This window comes from Semicossyphus pulcher, unplaced genomic scaffold (genome assembly GCF_022749685.1).
Source record: "Semicossyphus pulcher isolate SPU_LCO1_2020_fin unplaced genomic scaffold, fSemPul1.0.p SCAF_10, whole genome shotgun sequence".
Classification (NCBI taxonomy): domain Eukaryota; kingdom Metazoa; phylum Chordata; class Actinopteri; order Labriformes; family Labridae; genus Semicossyphus; species Semicossyphus pulcher.
The window spans coordinates 28,050,257-28,073,293 of NW_027211604.1; the positions used below are offsets into that span (position 1 = coordinate 28,050,257).

General features: G+C 40.5%; 1 long non-coding RNA gene across 3 annotated transcripts in view; it reads left to right on the forward strand.

Moving 5' to 3' along the window:
- LOC138594043 (uncharacterized) overlaps window positions 1–23,037 on the forward strand; it is a 58,059-nt gene that overhangs the window by 2,654 nt on the left and 32,368 nt on the right. The window contains exon 1 of one of the 3 annotated variants that reach the window (XR_011308350.1): window positions 18,882–19,049. The exons of 1 other annotated variant lie outside the window; for it this stretch is intronic. This is a non-coding gene — a long non-coding RNA (uncharacterized lncRNA). Of the gene's footprint in view, window positions 1–18,881; window positions 19,050–19,267; window positions 19,360–23,037 lie in introns of those variants that run through there. One more of the 3 variants, XR_011308352.1, reaches the window with a different exon arrangement.

A 23,037-nucleotide genomic window follows, 5' to 3' on the forward strand; every position in this document is an offset into this window, starting at 1 on the left:
TTGAACAGGGAAAAAGAAGTTGAGGAAAGTTTTTCCTTTCAAAATACTTTGTTTGTCCTTGAAGGGATAGTTTGAGTTTGTGGAGCAGCTGTATTTCCTTTTTATATATCGCCTTTAATTTCTACTGATTATAAAACCAAATTTTAACCGATAAAGTAATTTAAAAGCCTTTTATTACTTTTAAATGACTGAATTTATAGGGGTAATTATGCTACAAGTATAAAAGGCTAAAGTGTTTTGAAAGGTACTGTCAAGTCAGTTGGTTTGGTACAGTTTGGTAAGTCAGGAGTATTTCATGTTTGTATTAATATTGTCTGTATGGTGCGTGTCTGTAGACGATCCTCGTTGTTTGTCGTCCTGTATGCCAGGTGAAAACACGTCGTCAGATAACCTGCCTGACCTCTGCAGCCAGTTTTAGCCTCTCCCTCATGCCCCCTCTGGTTATAAATTAGCCCAGTTGTTTGCAAGCAGTGAAAGGAAAAGCTCACTTAGTAGAAGTGATTTATTAGTTGTTAGGCTGCTGCTGCCATGTGAGTGACAGAGGTGCCATTCAGGATGAAAACAGAGACTCAGAGAGCAGGCAGGATCTGACCGCTTCAGGAAATAGGAGGTGGTTTCCTTTTCTGCCACTCAACCAAGAGAGAAAACACATGATTTACCTTTTAGTTTTCCTTCCAAAGACCGTTTTTTTTTTGTTTTTAGAGGGCACGTTAATAGTGCTACTGTGTGATTCCTGTCATATTTACCATGATTGTAATTAGGATGCAGCTACATCACAGGAGTTGTTGATAACATCCATAATTATCCGTGAAGATCTACACCGATATGGAAAACAGGAGCGTTTAGTAAAATTGAATCACTTTGGTGTTGATTCATACGCAGAGAACCAGTGGCCCTTTCAATCTGAAAACCATGTGTTGTTTTCTATAATGCATGCTTTATTTTTCCAAGGCTGCACATTTGGTGGCTCTTTTTTCAAAGTCACTGCTTCACATCTGGTTCGCTCTGTTGCTTTTTGTGGCACATGGTGCAAAACCGCTGAGAGAAACCAGGCTGTATGGTGTTTACATGTCGAGAGTCATTTGAAAGATCGATGAGTAATCCATCTCTGTAAATCGAGTTGTGCTTACTCAGGTTACAACCTTAATGCAAGAAACATAACTTTGTTAAGATGTTTGTATGACAATAATCTCAGTATTGCCTTACTCGGGTTGTGATCAAATTACTGAAGTGCATGTAAATGCAATGAGTGACAACCCTGTTGGCCTCTCTGTTCTGTCCACAACACTCCGGAATATAAGACGCAGTCTGTTTTTGGGGGTATCGGAGCGGGAAAAAGGTTTTCTATAGCTTTTTATTAATAAAAGCATGTCTACAAGTTATTCCAACACTATTTCAATTTATTTTCTTTTTAAACACATTCAAAACACACAAATTACAGCCTACAATCTGTTTTCGTCATGTCGAGTTTACAATCCTGCTAGCTACCACTGCTGTAGCTAGCATTAGCTGACAGCCTACGGTAACGTTGATTGTTGTGAGGGTGGTGGCTGCAATGGCAATCATGACGGCGCATGTCCGCAACAAAGCGTAAGCAACAATCAAGTTGCTTAAGCGAGGAAAACACAAAACAGCACTGCAGCATATTGTAAATAGGAGACATAGTAGCGGCTCGGTCCCGGAAACAGTTTATTGCGGAGGTGTGACGTCACCACTTAACAACCAGCGCCATTGTCTGGGTAAAATACCCTAACACAATAACATTCCTCTCTCTGTATTTTATGCTGGTATAATTTTTGCACCGGTATATAGGACACAGCCCACTTTTTAGATGAAGAGAAAATGATTGAAAGTGCATCTTAAACACTGAATTGTATGGTATATGGGCAAAAGACACAGAAACAGAATTTGCCTCTTGAACAAGAAATCTATATGGTAATAACCTCAGGCTTTCAGGTCTAGGAAGCTGTTTCTGCAGTGTAAGTGAAGACAATGTGAGGTATCCTCAAAGATACACCTGGGTTCTTCACTGAAAGTAGGCCATTTGCAGACGAGTTACCCTCTTGGGACTGGATGAAGGGATCTGCCTGTAGTTGAGTTTTGCTGACTAATGTGAACACACAGTGTGGGACTGTGAATCTCTGCTGTTCCAGGAAGAAATATGATGAGAGCAGTTATGACAATAAGTGCTCCAACAATGCAGCTGTTCTTGTAAGGAGTTCATGACCCGGGAGGCAGGAGAACAGGAGCCTTTCTTAGAAAGACCTCTTGAGGTTGTTGATTAAACGTGGATGGTTGGACATTTATTATCACAAAAACATCATGCACACAGCTTAGTGTTCCCAACAGGACCAGGCACCTGATAATGCTCAAACTGGAGGGGCAGCCTGATTTATGATGGCAGACTTCATGAAAATGTGCATGTTGAAGTGTGAAGGAAATGTGCTGTGCTTTATGTGCAACGGTTCATGTCAAGGTTTATCAACAGGATCGGTTTGGATCATTGTACTTATTGTTATTAGGCTTTTAAGCCTGTGGGTTTTTGTTGTTTATCGCCACCTGGAGTTTAGCTTTGTTTTCTTTTTTTTTGGTTCCTATTTAAATTCGTTTCCCATTATTTATTCTGTTCCAGAGTGTTTGTCAATGTCATTTCTTTACTATGTAGGCCTATATGATTTAAAACTTTATAGATCTAATTTATTTGTGTATTTTTGTGTTACAGCACGGGTATGTTTTTCATGTAGAGAATAATAATGAACCAACATTCTAAACATTTGTTTTGTTCAAACATAAAGGGAAGATCACAGCAAGCGCTCTGCAGGTATTAAACATTATCAATGACTTTTTTAAGAAAATGATAAGAATGATAAGAAATAGAGAGACATCAGTTAGAACTCTGGTATATTAACATGTACCCAAACTCTGGGACGTCTTTTTAATTTCCTTCCCATTAAGTTGTTAAGACTTTTACAGGCTTCTGTTGTGAAGATCCTGCAGTTCTGAACAGTGCTTTGGCTCACTCGCCCAGGAAGGAGGCCTCTGTGTGATGAGAGGATTCTCAGGAGATGTGATGTACATGAGGCCTCTGAGTAAATCGTTTAGGGACCTTCACCAGGTTGACCCAGTTAATGGGGCACCACTACTGAGCTGCTGCAGTTTGAAGTCAGACGTCAAGGAGTATCCATTAAAGTGTGGGCAGTGATTATCCAAAGACAGTACAATTCATGAACTTGGATTTTAATTTTTTTTACTTTAGCCTCTCTTTTTCTACATATTTTTAGGTAAAAATTACCAATGCATACAGATGTTTTGCAATTGCTTTAGTAGGTTGCTTCTGCTGTAGCCATTTCAGTATTGTGACAATAATAATGGCTGTACTAATGAACAAAACATGCAATTTTCCCTTGCAGAACACGTGAGTTGCTTGTGTATTGCTGCGTTGTGTTGGATCAAAGCTTACGATTTAAAACACCAAATATACCTTTACGTCTCTGCGTAAAGCTTTCGACCTGCGACCAAAGGATGACCAACAACACACTTTATCCCTGAATGTGAAGACATGCTGTGGAAGTCTTGGAAACAAGTTAAACTTTATTCATAAGCATGACTCACTTTGATTAATAGTATCGAGGACAGATGGATGCAAGATGTCATTCAACACTAAGATAATGAAGACAGATGATATGCATCATAAGTCAGGCTCTTTAGTGAATTATTAATGCCTCGAGCCAAGTCTTGCTAGTGGAAAATAACACAGATGTTAAGTGTTTATTGTTTTCTGTAATAGATTAATACCCAAAGCTACATTTTCAGCAAATCCTTTTATAACCATGAATAAGAAAAGTAGAACAACATGTTGGTCTTTGAACTTGAAGTTATATAAAACAGATATTGCAAAAACGTAATTCATAGCATGCAGAGATACACACACACACACACACACACACACACACACACACACACACACACACGCACACACAGCATTGAATTCTGGCACAAATGGCCCCCAATGGGTTGGTTATAAAGGGGGTGATGTCATGTCTGTGATGGAGACGCTGTGTCCCTTTACCACTGATCCATTTCTTATCCAGCTGTCCTTAAACTGAGGCAATGCAAAAAGAAGGAAAGGATGAACAGAAGAAAGACAGAAAGAAGGTGTATGAGTAACCCTTCATTTCATTCTTTCCCCAGCCACCCCCAGATAAATCTATATGCCATTAAATCGTAGAGATTATGATAACATTTTTATCAGATAACTGAATGTATAATTCAGCCGAAACCCATCAATCCAATAGTGTGATACTGTAAATACTACTCACCCTGTATATCCTTTTTAAAACATGACCAAAGAACTGCAGAGAGTGAATGCCATAGACTTCCTTTTATTATATAGTTTAACACTTGACCCTAACTGAAAAAAATCAATGAATGTAGGAATGGATGTCAATTCAGTGTGGAGGATGTTTCTGACACATCTCTCTTTCTTTTATGTCATCTGAAGAGTGTTAGAGAAACTGCTTTTTTCAGTGATTTTACTGGACTCAATTAACTGCTGTGTGTGAAGACGGAGACCTCTGCAGATGGTTCAGCTCCAAGTGTATACCTTGTAAATGATAACCAGTAACAACAACCTAACCTAAAAACGAGTGCACATAGAAACAAGCTAAGGGGCGCCGGTTTAGCTTAGCAGTTAAATCGCTGGCCCATGTACGGAGGCTACTGTCCTTGATGCAGTGGCCCTGTGTTCGACTCCCAACCTCGGCTCTTTGTCGTGTGTCTCCCCCATTCTCTCCTCCCCTGTTTCCAACACTATCCACTGTCTCTAAGAAGGCACAAAAGGCCCAAACAAATCTTTAAAACAAACAAGCTGAGCTAATGTTAGCAGCAGTTGGACTTGCAGCTTTGCAGAATAATACTGGAGTATTGGCGACAAAGATGTTTCTAATATGAGACTACTTGAGCCATTTAGCTCTGACTATCAATATGTTTTCTGCTAGCACAGCACTGTTGTTTGCTAAAGTGACATGATAAATGACAGAAATCAGTTCTACACCGCTCTACAATTGTGGTTGTTGGTGGCTGCGAAAATACATCCAAGATGGCAGCAACGATCTGAACCGTCTCCGGTGGCAGCTTCCTGTTTATGCTGTGTAGGCTACTATTCTGGAGCTGTAAAAATAATTGTTTTTCAGTGACACAAGTATTTTTTTATTTTTTTTTTATTTTGCAAATTATTTCTGGTATTTGATCAGTGGATGAACTGGCATATGTGTCAATACATGAGCCAACGTTTGAGGCTGTATTGGAGGTAATTTGATGCTGGTACGAGGATGTTGAGCCGACCTTTGTTTGTGCTTTAATGCATCCTGTTTACATTTTATGCACATAAATTATTATCCTATTTCAGGTTCCATTAATTTTAGAGCGGCTTATTTTGGAGAGCTGCTCGGGTCAAGAGATCGTAGGCAATTTGTCTGCTTGTCTTTGAGCTGACAGGAGCTCGTCCTCCTTGTTTGCGAGCGATGGGGGTGCTGGACTTCTTTGTGGCATCAGTTGTGTGCATGTGTGTGTTCGTGTGTGCATGTCTGACCTGGTGTGTCTTTCTCTCTACATCATTTTAAACAGCTCAGCTTCTTTAACCATCTCGGTGGTCAGATTGACATTGGAGGAGGGGGGGTGGCAGGGTCCGGGGGGAGGGGGGCCCATACAGAGCTCAGGGGCACACTGGGAAATGGCTTCCATACATTTAGTATTTCCTCTTTGAGGGGCAGTCCAGTGTGGTGTCGCGTCAAAGCTGTGCTGTGAGGAGGGGTGGAGGTGCAGGATAATGCAGACACAATGGGCTAAGGCAAACATTAGCAGTGAGACAAAGAACCCTCCGCTCAGGTCACAGGGGGGGGCACTCTTCCCATTATCTGAGGGAAGTGATCTTAACTGAGGGACTTTTTTAAACCCATCAGCAAATTAGGGGCTGTGCTGGGTTAGTGTGTGCATCGGGTCCTGATCAAAGCCTGGAGAGTGCGTCTGTTTATAGAGCAGGGCTGTAAAGCATGGGACAGCAGTCACAACACCACACAACATGGGGCTGGGTTAGCACCGAGCATGCTATCATGACCATGTTATCATTGTCACAGCCGGGGTATTTACTCATGGGAAGCAGAGGATAAGTTGTTTCTCATCTACACTAAAAACACCACAAGTACCATATGTCAGAGGGTCAGCGGAGGGTTCATACACCATATGCATCCACTTCTGTCCGCAAATTAGCCAAAATACAATCATGCTAGCCCTCTGTTTAGGGTTAAAGCTTTTTTTTGAGGAATGTATAGTCTGTATTTATACAATACAATGATGTATAGTCGTTTTCATACAATTTAGCTTTTATTTCAGTTTTATACAGTGATCATTGATATTGTAGGATTTTGTTTTATGAATCAAGAAATAACATTCTAAAAGTACAATCACTTGGGTTGCAACTTATTGTCATGTTTCTTATTGATATGAACGATGATTCAAAAAAATGTCGAAATCATAGTTTCTTTAATCCAAGCTGATGTTCTTGTTCTGCCTGATACATATCATCCAATATTGAAGGATATTCAGTTTACATAAATGTTTCTGGAGAGGCATGAAACAGCATATTTTGTATTATTGTTAACAAGTGACTTAAAAATTTCAGGTTGTCAAAATAATTAATTTTCCTTTGATAGAGTAACTGATCAATCGGCTGCTCATTTCCGCCTCTTTAGAGCTGAGATGTAGGTCAGCTTTTAGCATATTTTATTAGCCTAACAGCCTGTCAACTTGTGCTCTAATTTATAACTTGAAAACAAGTCGTCAATTACATGGTAATTACACGCTCTTAAAGCTAGTGCTTAACTGCAACACATTATGAACATTTATGTTGTCGTCTCGCAGTAAACGTGCAATTTACTTTCAGGTTGTTAAGCCACCAGGAGACAATGCAATCAAAACAATTAACCATTTGCAACAAAGTCAGAAACACCGCTTTGAAAAGCAGGAAAGAGAAAAGCAAGAAAACAAATGAGGGCAGGCACAACTCTATTTTAGGAATCTTAAAATGGCTCAAGTGATTCTATATATTCACATGTGCTTGTCCAACTGTGTGTGCTTCTTTGCGTATGAAACCCTATGCGTGTTTGTGTGACTGAAGGGCCATTATGGGACAGGCTTTTAAGGGAGATCTGGGAAGTGGAAACCTAATACTGCCTGACTGCTGCTCTTGTGTACATGAACCCCACAGCTGCCGGAGAGAGGGAGTATGGGGGAGGGAGGAGGGGAGGAGGGGGTGGAGGAGAGTGTGGTGCGCTCAGTAATTAGTTGTCTGGTTTTGTATTGACCAGTCTGGTGCTTAGGCCTTGGGGACTGTTAAATTTGCTATTGAAACTGAAAGGATTATGCACCCAAAAGAAATTAAACGGGAGCAATGAATAGATTGTGGGCCACATGGTGGACTACTGTTTTTTTTTCTCTTTCTCCTGTTCCTTCTTCGTCTTCCACCAGCCTTCACTCTACCTCAGTTAGACAAGGTTGTATTTTCCTGTCAGAAACTGCAGTTTTTCCTGTTATAGGTAAAATGAAAAATGCACCACAGGGTCATGACAGTTTTATGTTGTGATAATGACACTTCATTTTGAGTCTGACCCATTTAAAAAAAAACCCAACATGCACTTGTTTGCTCTTGTCAAATCTGGAGTATTTGTGTTTATTAAACTGAGACAAAATCCAAAAATCATTTACGCATGTTAGCTGTTGAAGGGTGTGATGTCGCCAGGGTGTAATGGAATCTGCGTGAATGCAGACGTGGTGATTGCAAGGGGAGAATTGATGTGTCCTGCCTGGTGGGCCGCCCAGAGCTAAGAGAGATTTCGTCTGTGTTTACTCCTGCTGAGGTTTGTCAGCTTACTACTGTGGGTACAGTCAGGAGGGAACATCGGACACATGCCTACATCCAGCATGTTGTCTGTCTCCCTCTGTCACCACTTTAGTGTATTTAAAGGGTGGCCGATATTATCAGGATATTATTGGCATCAATATAAATCAATAGATATACGTATATGTAAACAGGCATATATGACATATGTTTTCCATGTTCTGATCTGGGGATTTTTAAACCTTTTTACTGGCCATATAGAGCAAAAAAAATTCACCAACACTCCAACTGGATAGTTAACAATACTTTGAATTTTCCAATCTAAAGTCGGTCTGTTATCGGTCTCCAAAATCCCACATCGGTCAGATACTTGTAGGGAAAATAAAATAGCTGTTTCAGACCAAACCAGAGCAAAACCCCCATCTTATAAGAGCCAGCTGATTTTTGAGACCGAGACTGATACCAATATTGTAGAGGAAAAAAAACTCTTATATTACCTCTTTGATGGCCAGCATGGTGAACTTTTGAACTGGAATAAAAAAGTACATTTTCAAGGTGGATTTTTGCAAATTTATGCAATGACAGACAAAAAAAGTAATTAAAGAGTAGGAATGCACGATTTTGGATTTTTTGTCGATATCCGATATACCAATATGTTCTAACCCTTTTTGCCGATTGCCGATTTTGATACCGATATATTAGGCACATGTTTTTGATTGATATCATGCCTGCTGTTATTGTTGTGGCCCACTGGCAGATTCTTGAGATGGACGGTTACATTTTTAGTGTAGGTATGGTGCATGCGCCGAGCTAATGTCGTAGCATTACGTCAGGCTTTTTTACGGAACCACCCAGCATTTAGGCAGAAATAAAGCATTGTTTAATCAGCTGAAAATATTGGCAGAAAAATGACTTATCTGCCGATATCGACATGTGATTTTCAAGCCATAATCTGCAGATATCGATAACGTGCTGAGTATATCATGCATCCCTATTAAAGAGTATTTAGCATGATAATTCATTGTCAACCAATTCTAGTGTGGACCTCTGTCTGCTCAGCTGTGATGCTCTGCTACATGTGTTGCAGACAGTGCTGACAGTGTTTTAAACTGCTGAATAGGAGCAAACTCTGCCGTGCTAATTTACAGTATGTGATGACAGTTTCTAAATCATTATTGTTTCTGCATTCTGTTTTTTTCTGCTAAGTTTTTATATGGGCATGAGACATATCAGCTGCTAACATCGGTAAACTGATTTATCGGTCAGGCTGTACTGTATTGACTACCAATGTGTGTTAGGCAGGACAGCACATTGTGTAAAGTTTAAAAAGGTAGCTGTCACTGTAGAATCATTGTAAATAGACTGCATTCACAAACAGCTTTTCTACCATATAAAAAACAAACTCAAAACACTTTAAATCTTCACCTCAAATTCACTCCCTCACTCACACACACACACACACACACACACACACACACACACACACACACACACTTTATGGGCAGACCTGCACATCTGGAGCAACGTGACCTTTGTTGTCTTGCTCAAGGATACTTAAAATTGCAACATGGAGGAGCCGGGGATCAAACTGCCAACCCCGCTTTATCTCCTGAGCCGCAGCCGCACTACAGCAAGGCTCTCTTGCTTCAGTGAGTTAACATTAGCCTCCATCTGCATGCAGCATTTGAACCTGCTGAACTGTAAGCCTCCAGTGTATCCAGTGGATGATAGAGGGGTGATGTCATGTTCCCTCTCACTGTTTGTGTAGCTGGCAGAGGCCGGCGTGCTGCTGGAGAGGGTCGCACACTATGACTCAGTTGGACCAGAACAGCCCAGTAGGACACTGCAAAAAGCAGGATAAAATCTTCTTTTTTGTCTGCGCTGCCACAAAAATCCACCGTGTTTTTAGCGAGTTTCTGGTTTTCTCTTTGATTCTGTTTTGACAGGATCATTTGAAATCTTGCACAAACATTCCTGGTTTTTAATCTGTTTGAGTCTCTTGTAACTTTTTGATCCAGACTGGAGTGAGCGCTCTTTGTAGATAAGACACACAATCTGGTCGAGATCCTCCTTTGTGATTATCTCAGTGTAAATACAGGAGGACTGCTGTACAGGTGTCTGGCGCTGGGCTGATGCTAACCAGACCAGAGTAATGTCTGCAAAATAAATCACTGCTGTAATATCCCAGAAAGCAGCAGTCTGTTTTTAAACTGTGTCAGGGTCACTGAAACATCACACAATGGAACGTTTTCACAGCTGATATAACACAAAAAAATGATGAGCTGAACACTACATAACTGCACAGTCAAACTTAGTTTGATTTCATCAGGTTGTGTGCAGTGTACATCTTGGGGAGGTCTCTCAGTAACTGGTCCTAACGAGTATCACCTGTGTCCTACAAGGGGAGACCACGGGAGGGAAAATCCCTGCTCTCTGATTGGCTCTTTCTAAATAAAAACATGTACACACACATGTGGCTGAAGCCCGGTGATTAGCAGTGACAGATACTTCAGAGCAGCATGATTCACAGTGCTCGAAACAGTCGTGAAATGGAGCCTGGTGTTAGTCCCAACAAGAGGACAAAGTCAAAAAGGAACTCTGCCAGGGAACTTTGGACTGAATCTCACTCACTTAATTTACATTAATGCAGTTGAATGCACATGGGATGGTTGTAATTAAATTACTCTGCAATGTTGTTGCAAAATACCGAGCGGTTAGAGTTTGTGGTGCTTTGTTCATGATGACTGCACTGCAACCAGCAATGCATGCTGTTCCTGACATGAGGAAAACAGATTTGTTTTCCATACCTAACACAAATAGTCATTTAAAAAACATAGTACTGGTGATAAGTATGGACTGAAGCACATTTCCCTGCTCTTCAAACGAGCGGCTCATTTTGCAGTTCCTCTTTTTTTGTTGCCGTGTTTTCCTTCAGCCTGACTCCTTTCACTGACTGCTTCCACACTCAATTAAAAAAATATCAACATATCCTTTGACATTTTTTAGCCCTTTTATATTTTTCAAGGCTTAATTAAGTAAAAAATTCAAAATGAGGAATGCTGAACTGTTCTGTGAAGAAGGATGGAAATAATGTAAAAACACTGGAACAATGTCCGAGCAACACCAACCAGAATGGGATCAATTAAGATGAATGAAACAACATATTTAAATTACAGTTACAGTGCAAACTGCAGTGCAGTAATAAGTTGTAAAAATGCGACACATTTAATAAATGTGCAGTTAGGAATTATTGAAAGGCCCAGGAGGACAAAAGTTTAGACTTAGATGGAGAAGAGGCTGATGATAAGGCGTTAGACATGCTCTTATTTTATCATTGTAATACCTTTTCAGATATGCAGAGGTTTATTTTACTATTGTTATTACTGGTTACTATTATCAGCAAAAAGAAGTGAATTGGTTTGATTATCAGAAGGCAAAGAACCAACAATAGAAACACAGGATTATCATGTTTAATGCAAAACAATCTGTGTAATATCTAATCAATTTTCTTATTTCTCTTTGTTACTTTAATGTTATTTTCCTTAACCATGTTTCTGCACATGCTCAGTTTACCTCAGGGATATGTCTGGTAGTTAAAAAGGTGGGTCAAATATATTATATGATGATTTAAAAGGCTATCAGCGTGTTCTCTTCCACTACATCTTTATCTTTCTGGCCATATAAATGACCAAGAAAAATTATGTTTAAATTTTTTCTTATTTATGCATCTCAACGGTGGAAAACATTCAATCCGAAAAGGAGCTTTGACGTTCATTGTATCCGTGTGTATCTGAGGTCGCTCCTGGTGCTCACCGTCAGTTATAACCCTAGCTTTCCCCCTTATTTCGGGGTCTCTGTCCCCCCTCCCCTCACTTTCCCGGTAATAGATGGCCTCATCGCTGTGGGTTTGAGCCCACCTTTAAACAGCTAGACCAGACTGGGGTTTGTCTCCGGCCAAACGATGGAGCGGAACAATAGGAGCGCGTGACATTGTGTCTGTGTGTATCAGGAGGCCTACGTCTGTCTGAGACACACGCAGAAGCACGTGACGGCGTGGGTCTGATGCCGCCTGGGCCTGCCAGGTATAGCAGAGGGAGGATACAGGACGTCCAGGGTATGCAGATCTGTGATATTTGTTCATTTTTTACTCTCATGTCTTTTCAGTCTCTGGCTGTTCCTGGGGGTTGCTCGATTCGTACATCTCTTGCATCATGTTCATTGCCTTTTCCGTGCTTCCTGCTGTTTGTCTTTCAGGACGAACCCTTTGTCTGCTTAAACCCTTCATACAGAGTGACTGGGATGTGTTCTTGTGCATGTGCGTGTGTGCTCATTCATGATAAAGCATTTCTAAATATGTGTGTGCGATGATGTTTTGATTCATAAGCTGCCCGGCTGACAGCAGAGTTGACCTTGGCTCTGTTTGAGCGTGTGTGAGGAGGAGATAGAGAGTTTGTGTTGAAGCTGTTTTTTATTATTCCATCTAAATGTGCTTATGATGCCAATATTTCTGTTATTTGCCGTGGGGGGAGGATGTAGGCTCCCCCCCTGCAAATGTGTGTTTTCTCACCCGGTGGTGGCTCCCTGGGACAAGGATCCTGCTTATTTTTTTTCCTTTAGCATATTCCACATTCATATGGAAATGGGGGGCAGAGGAGGGACAGAATCTCACATCAACTTGATCTGGTCATGAATAGCTGCCAGTGTTTGGACTGACCCCGAGCCGGCTTAAAGGCACTGCCCGGCCTCTGCCCTCAGACCACAGAGACGAGCACATTTTCAGCTGCAACACACACGCGTGGGTGTGTTCGCATACATACGCTCACACCAAAGATGAGCAAAGCAGATGCTCATAATTGCACTCACACAATTAGATACACTCGAGCACGCTGAACGCTGTCTTATTCTCTGCCGCTGTCTCTGTCTAACACATACACAGACAGCCATGCTTAATCCCAGGAAGACGCTCTTTTTTCATTCTTAAATCCTCTCTTTATTTTATTAACCCTCACTTTGCTCTTTTGCCACACACACCATCCCCTCACCGGATGATGGCACTATTTTAGCAGGATACAGACTTTTTGTTTTATTTGTTTTTTATTGTTAAACTTGCCAGAAAATTGTGTAATACATAAATAACAAAGTGCTTAAAAGGAATAAAAAGGGCAAAACAGTTTCATTTTATACAATCGTTCCTTCACATTTAACTATCTACGTGTACTATAATTAGGTTAAGTTAATTTGCACTGGGGAGAAATGTATGTATCATTAAAGAAGAGCTATATTTTATTATAATATTTGCAACTAAAACAGAGATGTAAACTTCAGTGTGAAAAATCAAAAAATGTTACGAGGAAAGTGAGATCTTTTTTGTGGTTCTGTCCGAGCAGATAAATACTGGAACAAGAAAATTAAAACTGTGCATCCCCACTGAGAGAACGCACAGGCCTCGGTGGGATTAAGATAATTTGCTTTGACCGCGCTGTCCGTGAATTAATATTGTATTTGAGGAGTCCCGTTTCTAATAAATCCTGAGTGTGTTTCCTTCCCGAGCGTCTCTGACACAATGGGCCTCCCAGACCGGACTGCTGCGGTTGGATCTAGCAGCAGGGATCCATCAAACAAGATTTGTCTCGGTGGATATGCTGGTTTTGTCCTTCAGGATTAGAGCCCACCACCCATATTTGACCCCAGTCTGAGTAACTTTGTCTTTTATCCGTGTGGACAGTTTGAAAAAGTGTGCCTGTAGAGTTTTAATTGATTCAGGGAAAAATTAATTCTGTTTTTTTCAGCCTTTTGAAAATCATATCGGCCATTTTACCTCAGTGATTCTCACATTTTATAAACTGAAAAATACAAGATACAATTATTTCAACAAAAACAGAAATGCTTTTCTTATTTTATTGAAAAGTACAAAACAAATTATTATACTGTAGAGTTTAAGAGAAGAAACCGACTAATTGTATTGTTTTTTTTAAGACAGTTAATGAAAAGAGCAGATTTTATATAGATTTTAAAACAAATGACTGTTTGAAAATTAGAAATAGGCTTTCAGGTAAACAGATTTTTGTTTATTTCACAAAGATAACAGGGCCATAACACAACTTGAATTTTCCATGTAGTTTATTGAATGATATTAGATGTAGAATAATTAAACTCAACACTGTTGTTTCTAAAATTTGATTCAACCTTAATTTAAATCTCTTAATATAAATTTGCCTCCATATTATTGTTGTTTATTTTAATTGGAAAGCCGTCAAATGATTCTGATTGTCCAGGTTCAGAGTTGATGGTGATTTTCAGTGGGAGCATATTTTCTGACGGGCTGCTGTGTGGTATGTCAGCTCTGAACTTATAGGCACAAGTGTTCAGTCTGAGTCTATAAAAAGAGCAGCGCGTTGCAGGAGGGCCTCAGTGTGTGTGTGTTAGTGTGTGTGTGTGTGTGTGTGTGTGTGTGTGTGTGTGTGTGCTGTTTTGTCTCTCCATTAGCACCCATTCAGGAGACAATGAGTTAGAGAAGCAGACGATGGGCTTGTTAACACACAGGCATTAGTGAACCAGTGTGTGTCTTTGTGAGGGAGGGGGGGGGACACTCCTCTAGTGTTATGACTAGCAGTCTTTCACCGACGATACACTCCACTCCAACACCACAAGTGTCCGGCCGCTCAATGGGGAGGATTTGTTGCTCTACACCTAATTAAAGCGTGCTCTGAGTGGTGGTTATGGCGAGGGGCCTTTTGTTCCAATTCACCTTCTAAAGCACCTTCAAAAGCTTAATGTTTGACTCTGCTGACAGTCGCTGTGACAAACACAGGAAGTGCCTTTTCTTACACAACAATCATCACGCTGTTTGTGATCCAAAGCGTGTTTCATCCCATAAATTAGTGCATCTTTAGAGGAACTGACCTATTTTCTTATGTTTTCATCCTCTTAAACAATATTGTAATAAGCAGGCATAATGATTCATTCTAATATGAGTCCGATAATATAGTGAAGATGTTTGGAATCTTCTTCTATTGTTGATTTTGAGCGGGGTCGACTCCAGGGGGGGTTTAGGAGATTACGATGCCCCTCTGTGTTTTGTGCTGCCGCCTATGGGCTTGACCTGAGGGAGGGACACACATGCTTTTGTGTCCCTGAGAAGGAACAACAGATCATGACTTATGGTGTCCAAGTTAGTTCAACTCAAGAGCTGCTGTGGGGATTGACTCAGTTGACTTTTGCCTTTTTATTAAAAATTATTATTAAGTCCAGAGGCTCCTCCATGACCACAGAGACGTAGGAACAAATTGTAAAGACTGCATTGAAATCTGACTGTCTTTGCACAATTTATAATTTAGTTCATTTGATAATTTTGAAAATAGATTCATTATTTAAAGGCCTCATGTCTCCTGGATTGTCACGCCATTGAATTAATGTAGCCCATCACCCAGACAACTCAAAAGAATTTCATTAGTTTGGATTTCAGGGGAGTTTTAGTGTCTCATTGTGCTCTAAATGTTGTTTGAGAGGCTTTGAACATTTCAGACTTTCAGAGGAATACATAGCGTTTATGTATGTATATTTTTTACACATAAGGGGTGTCGATTAATTCTAAAAATGTACCTCCAGACTCCAGACAGTCATCAGCCTCGTCTGTGTCTTGTCCCACTTTAAATTTATGGTAGCTGTGCAGATTTGTCTCATGTCAGCCGCTGCAGTCACACGCTTTGCTGTCTGCCCAATCTGCATTCACGAACCCGGCACAGGATCCGATCAGAGGCGAGGGGAGCTGGGTTTTCTCATCCCTTGCAAATGCTCCCTTGTATTTGGTCAGCCTCACTGCCTCGTAATGATGCGTGTGCGCGCCGCTGACACTGGGTCGTGTCTTTGCGGCGGTGCGAGCAGACGAGGTGGATGGAGCTGCACTTGGCATTCGGCTGCCTCTGTTTCCAGGCAGGATGGTGGTGATGATGGGACGCTGGTTTGCTCGTGTGTCCCGGGGAACATCTGCCAGAGCTGCTGTTAGGGCGTGTGTGTGTGTGTGTGTCAGCGTGTGTGTGTGTGTGGTGCAGAGAAATCTGTTCTTTATCTTTTAACAGATTTATGCTCTCACAGTCATTTAGTCACATCCAAAATTTGATTGATGCAGTGAGAAAAACAGCACTTTCCTCTGCAGATAATTTGTTACAATGAAAATAAAGTCGTGTTTCTGTATTTATTTAACCGTGTTTTATTCTAAGATAGGTTTAGGAAATAGCACAATTTGGAATTGGTTTAAAACTGCAGGGAGCATTAAACGATTTTAGCTTTTATTGGAAAAATATAAAAGCTTCCTGGTTGTATTTTTATTCATATTTTCCCTCATTTTATCGCTTCATATTGTTTATTTTGTGTCTCTGTGTAAAAGTGGTGCTCGTGTGTAATACGAGACAGGACGGTTTGAGCGTGTCTTTGTGGCAGATTTGGCCGGCCTGTCCCTGCCGCTGTGTTGTATGTTGGTTCAGTCGAGACATCCCCTCACCCCTCCTCACCCCCCTCACCCCCACACACCCCCTCTCTCCACCATTGTTCCTGCTCAAATCAGCCAGCTCTGTTTCCAACATGCCACATCTGTTGTTAGTATATCATAGCTCTGTTTTCTTTTCTTAACCAAAAGGAGGAATAATGTTTTGCAGTGTTTTGTGGATTGTTTATTTGATTCTTCTTTATACCTTCATTTTTAGACTTTGCCTTTGAAGTAGAAGAGATCGCAAACAACATGTTTAAACCAAATAATTTAACCACACTAATATTTCCCATATGCTACATCTTTATTTGATTACATTTTTATTTGTTACTATTATTTTTGTTATAAATAGGAATCACAATAGCTATTTCCTCATTTGTCCAGGTTTATTACATCTCTGTTTTATATAATGGGCCTGATACAGAAGAATTTAGACTTTTTTAGCTCCACATTTTTCAGAAATATTTATGTTTGTGTAGATTTGTTTCTAAGATTTTACTAAATCACATAAAACTCAAACTAATGAGAAGTTGTCAGTGTTTTCGCTGCATGTTCTCACTGTTGCTCCTCCGTCTGTTAAGTTGCAACATTTATTTTCCCATGAAACCATATTTTGTCAGACCTGCAGCGAACCCCCTGCTGCAGCTCTTTGGGTTTGTGCTGTTTGGATGTGGGTTTGCGTTGGTAGCAATATTTTCGCAGGCCGGCCTGGTACTCGCTGTGGGAGCAGCCTTGATTGTGGTGCGGACACAATGCCTTCGCCTTCTTACTTCACTGGTTCTTTTGCTTTCCTTCCTCTGCCTTTGAATTTGCTCATTTTCTGCCCCGTTTTGTTCCCCCTCCTGCCCCCTCGCACTGGCCCCTGCATAGCAACTTGTCACATGGAGCATGGAGGCTATAACTGCTCCTCTCTGCAGGGTTTGCTTTTAAAAATTTGACTCTCAATCGTGTGTTTACAATCTTAACAATTAGATTTTCACCTTGTTTGAGTTGCTGCTGATTTGCCTCTTTGTGCTTTTAAGCACAGTTGAAATACGTGTTTACCTCCTGCTGTTAGAATGCATTAGATGTATTTATAAGATTTTCAGTAAAATTATGGGATGATGAAGGTGTTTCTGGCTTTTATGGGCAACATTATGTTTATTTCTTTTGCCCAATTTAAAGATAAAAATCAGAACAAAGCAGGAATATATTTGAGCTCTTTTTCTCCTGCACCCATTTTAATGTTAAAGGAAAAGTCATGAAAGCTTGAACAGCAAAATGAGTTTTGCTTTATGAATCAGATGAACAAATAGTCACCTTCTCCGCGCTTTCGTCCCTGATTGAACAATATTGATATGTTGACATTGATCGTCTCACCTTTTACTGAAGCTGTCATCGAAGCTCTCGCCCTCCTCTCTCTCTCTCTCTCTCTCTCTCTCTCTCTCTCTCTCTCTCTCTCTCTCTGTCCTGTCAAAGCTTACCCATACGCATTTACTGCAGAGGTCAATATATAAACACACACACTTTATGTTAATAAAGTAAACAAATAGAATTTTATCAGCCCTGAAATAATGATTAAGTTATTGTGGTCGATGCAGCACTTGACCCATTAATTGTATTTTGACTTGAAATGATAATCATGGTTATTTGTCATGTTGTCTGAATTAATAATTATTAGTTTGGGTCAGATAACGCATTAATGTCTTTTTTAAATCTGAATTCATTTAATATAAAAAACAATGAAATGAAACAAAGCAAAATAAGTGAATAAACAATCACTTTAATAAGATTTCAACCACAAACAGCAGCTTTAACAAATCAAGCTTCTGTTTTAGGTTTTTATATATTTTCCTTTTTTTTGTCTTCTAAGACTTTAATATTTAATAGATTTAAGGGCTTCAGCTAATTCTTGAGTTCTAAACCTGCTTTAAGATTTGATATATAATTGCTTAACGCCTATTATTGCACCTAATGCACCTCTTATTAATTACAGTTAAAATGATGCTCTTGTTGATTTAAATCAGTAGTAAATGATTAGATTTTTTTTGTTCATGTGTAAAAATGAGTTAAAGCAATAAATAACATTTCAAATAATCAAACTCGGGTTGTTCAGTGAGCAGGGAAGAGAGATAAATTCAACCAGACCTCATTTCTGCTTCAATAAAGTATAAAAATAGCAGCTGCATCAGATTTAAACTTAGCAGTAATATTCAAAGAGGAATAATTGTTTTAAATAAAAACGACGTTCTTACAATTAGTGCGAAAGAAATCAGCGCACTGGGCCCACAACACGACCTGAGAGGAGAGAGGGGAGAAAAAAATGCTTGCTAAGCTATCCGTTTCACACACGCAGGGACAGAAGGTTCGATATTCATTCGATCGATGAATGAAAAGGCACAATGGCAAAATCGGACGGGCTCCTTTTCAAATCCACGTCTCCAATGTCCCCCCCGCCACCCCTCCACAGTCTGCAGTCGCTGGGCGGCTGGTGTGGCAGGCAGAAAGAGAGAGAGAGGAGAGCAAGGGTTACATCAAGGCTGCTCCCTGGACCGTGCAAACAAGTCTAGACCAGTGACCTGTTCAATGGCTCCTTTTGAGGAGTGGGGCAAGTTCGGTCAGAGCGAGGAGAAAGGCAGGCACAGCCTCTTTTCACTGCCGAAGCAGCTCACAGCCTGCGATCGACAGGAGGTAAGGAGGGCCGGGAGGGCAGGCATCTGCTTCCATGGTTACGGGCCGGGTATGGGGACCCTACTATTGAGGAAGCTCCGTTCTCATGCTCCCACAGAGGCAATGTCACGCATTTTAAAAATGCGTCAGGCCGGGGCGAGGACCATATCCACCAGCGGCAGAGTCGCTCTTTGAGAGGGGAAATAAAATGATAGCACGTCAGTTTGAGGAGGGAAAAAAGAGCAGGGGGGACGCTTTGGGATGGGGGCGGCAGCATGTGCTCGAGAAAGAAAGAAATGCGTCACATGATCGTGGCAAATCCTAATTCAAAGTAAGATGTTTTTCTTCGGTGAGCCACAATGTTCCTGCATTTTCTCGGTCTACATTTTGAGCTGCTTTTGTGCTGAAATTGTATTGTGTGGAAGTCAGAGGCTCAGATGATTTATCCTCGCGGGGAGCAAAGGTCAAGGTTTATGTGCTGAACTCCTTTGTTAAGAGGCAGCGATTTCATCTTAATGAGGATTCGCTCCAAACAGCAACTTGTAAAAAAAAAGAGGAAGGAGGGAATTATCTGTCTGCTTTTCACGGGAATTTATTCTTCAACATTTATTGTTTTTAATTATCAGAAAAACGTAACCACGTAAAATGTTTGTATTTTTCAGCAGCTTCAACAGATCATTGAGCATAATTGTTACTAAAACAGATTGTGTGTGCGGGCTTTGGACTGCAAATCTGCCGAATGTGAGGAGTCACATCTGACTGTTTGTGTTGATTTGTTTGTGTTTGGGCACAAGCTGTGTGTGTGTGGGTGTGTGTGTGTGTGTGTGTGTGTGTGTGTGCATGTGCGTGTGTGTGTGGAGCTGAATGGATGCTTTGGGCTTTTCTTCATGAAGGAGGGGTGTGTTGGAACGTTGAATTTGGTCATGCAGCTGACGCTTTACCCCCTAACACACTCCAAACAGAGCGGACAGATGGCCGGCCCTCAGGAAGGGCTCGGGGCGTTGGATTTGCTCTCAGACCGTGGGAAAGTCTTTGGCTGACTTCACCTGCTCAGGGAGCTGATGTGACTGAACAGCAAAGAAAGAAGCTCGAAAAGAAAACTAACATGGACGATGGCGTGCAAGAGCGAGAATTTTCCCATATTTTGTTCAAGAGAGAAAAAAAGAGCAAGCGGAGAGTGATTAAAAAGATTTACTATTTAATTTTTTTTCTAAAAGAAAAGCAAACATGGCTGTGAAATATAATTTTTTCTGTGTGCAAAGGGAGTCAGGGTGGATGGGTTCATTCTATCTCTCGCATGTGTCTTTGTAATCCTAATTGGAAACAGTTGATGCTCAGTTTGTGGGACATTAGACATGATGTTTGGCCATCTCTCTCTCTGCTTTTGATTATCTCTCTCCCTCGTGGAGACGGCCATGTGCTAGCTTTGATTTATTGTTATTAAAAAGAAGGGGGCCGTTTGTCAGGCTTTCATCTGATTGATGCTAAGATGCATGCACACTTCAAATTCATACTCATAAGAAACCACAGGGCCGTGCGTTTAATAGGTCATTAATTATCTGTTTGAACGTGCAATAAAGTTGGATGAATTAGTGGCGCTGAAACGTTGGGTTTTGTTCATTTCATGTAGCGTTTGGATGCTGGAATTTATGAAGATGCCACTTAAGTGTGTGCTGACAAGTGTGAAAGTCCTTTTTAAACCATACAAATGAAAAAAACAAAACAAAAATCACTGTCATAAGTGGAATGATGATCAGTGTAGCATGACGTCCAGACAGGTAGCTCTTTATTCATCATTCAGGGATTCCCCCTCTGTGATCTGAGTGCAGATTTCTGCCAAAGAAAGAGGTCCTCACATTCAAACACCATCAGATCAGATATCAGGTCCAATTCTGCCTCAATTGAATATTATTTTTGAAGCCTTCAAATCTTTAAAGGATACATTTTAAAGATAGTGTGTGTTTGAGATGAATTAAGGACAATATTATCAAGTGTAGTTTCACTCAGTTATCTGTTGAACATTTTAGGAATAAATAAATGTAATTCTAAATAAATAAATGAATGTAATTCTTTAAAGTTCTGTTGGTTAATTCTTTCTGATTTAACCCTTGTGGTGAGTACGTGGAAAATACAGAAAATAAATGTGCAAATGATCATAGTGATAATTGTATAGTTGTCATGTTTACGACAGCAGAACAGGCGTCTCCAAATGTTGATTCAAAACCACAAGAATCCCTGATTGCTGCTACTCTGAGCTCCGCGCTCTCACTGAAAATACTCCACTGCAGTTTGGCTACAAAAAGGCATTATCGTTCATACAAGTAGAGTGCATAAGAGTTCAATTTGGGTACGAGTCAAGTGCTCTCCATCCGAGAATGGTGTGTGTGTGTGTGTGTGTGTGTGTGTGTGTGTGTGTGTGTGTGTGTGTGTGTGTGTGTGTGTGTGTGTGTGTGTGTGTGTGTTGTTGGGTGGAGGGGGCTGTGGAGAACTAATCAAATGTGGTTATGCACAGAGCGGTGTATTCAGTGTTTGACAAGAAATGTGAACTTGACTCGGCAGAGCTTAAGAGACCCTTCAGGAATTTGTGCGTGGAGCAAAGCAGTGGTAGGGTTATTGTGCTCGTCAGATTCAGCCCAAGCTTCCTTGTTTCTCAGAATGACTTGTGCAGTGAGGATTAGGTCATACAGTCAGACATTTGATATTCATTTGCACCACATTCCCTTCGAGAGCCGTGATGATGGGACAATGTCAACAAGAATTAAGAGCACGTTGTTTCTGGCTCTCTAAGCTCTAAAGGCGTTACTCGGACTAGCTTAGCACTTAAAGAGATGCTTTGTTCCAACTTTAAAATGTACATGTGTGAGCTTGTCTCAAAAATGCCAACAAAACACTTTTTTCTTTGGCTGCTGAGCTGCGTAACATTGATGTAGATGGAGCTGGTCTCTGACAGTGGACGAACACTAATTGGGTTACTGGAGCTCGTTCCCCGCTCACTCACACATTGTATATATATACACACTATGAGACATTTTGTGCTCTGGCCTCGCTGACCTGTTCACATCATGGTTTATTTTTATAGTGGTAATTTGCCAATGGCCCGATGGTTTGGTTTCAGAGGCCCACATCATTAATCATGGAGGGCATTACTGCAGTATAATTACACTTTCTCTAAGTAAACCCGCAACACTTCCCGCGTGTGCGCTCCCTATCTCTGTCTGTAACACAAACGCACACAAATGTTGTTAGCTAGGAAGAATGCTTAATGCAACAGCACAGGAGAGAAGTAAAGTGTCTGAACTGTTGCTAAAATACTGCATACCAGTGTGCACTTAAGGTGTAATAACAGGTCAAATATCCTCATCAAAATGTAAATATATATCCTTCTTAAAAACATTTGTGAAATCCAGACTTACTTCTTCACAGCCCTGTGGAACGGCTTACAAAATAGTTTTAATTCTCCCAATCAGAAATATGTTTGATGATGTAATTGTTATGTGTAGTTGTTAGCCGTTAAATAAAAAAACACAATTATAATGTTAAAAAGTAAGTATTTAAAGAAGTATTTTCTCCACTCAAAGAAATATCTTTAAAACAAAACTTCAACTACAAAAAACAGAATTAAAAAATGATCGTCCCAGAATTCATTTATTAAGACAGAATCTGTTTTTATGATATCCAAGCTAATGCTAGCAAAATTAGCACAACTTGTTTCTCGGGGGTTAGCTTGTATTTAGGTTATGTGTTCCTTGTACAGAAGGTTTTACTGGTAGCCAAATAATTTGCAGAGGTCACTAAAAACACTAAATATCAATGTCCTTGCAAAGCTTTCGCTGTGTGTCTAGGTGCTGCTAACGTTAGCTCAGCTTGTTTTTTGTAATGACTGAAGGTGCAGTCATTTGGCTGGAGAGTTATTCAAAAGTGACATTAATAGTCTCAAATAGTGACAATTTAGAGCATGTGGATAACTGTTCAAGCTTGTAGTCAGCACTAGAATCAGTTTGTCACTAGC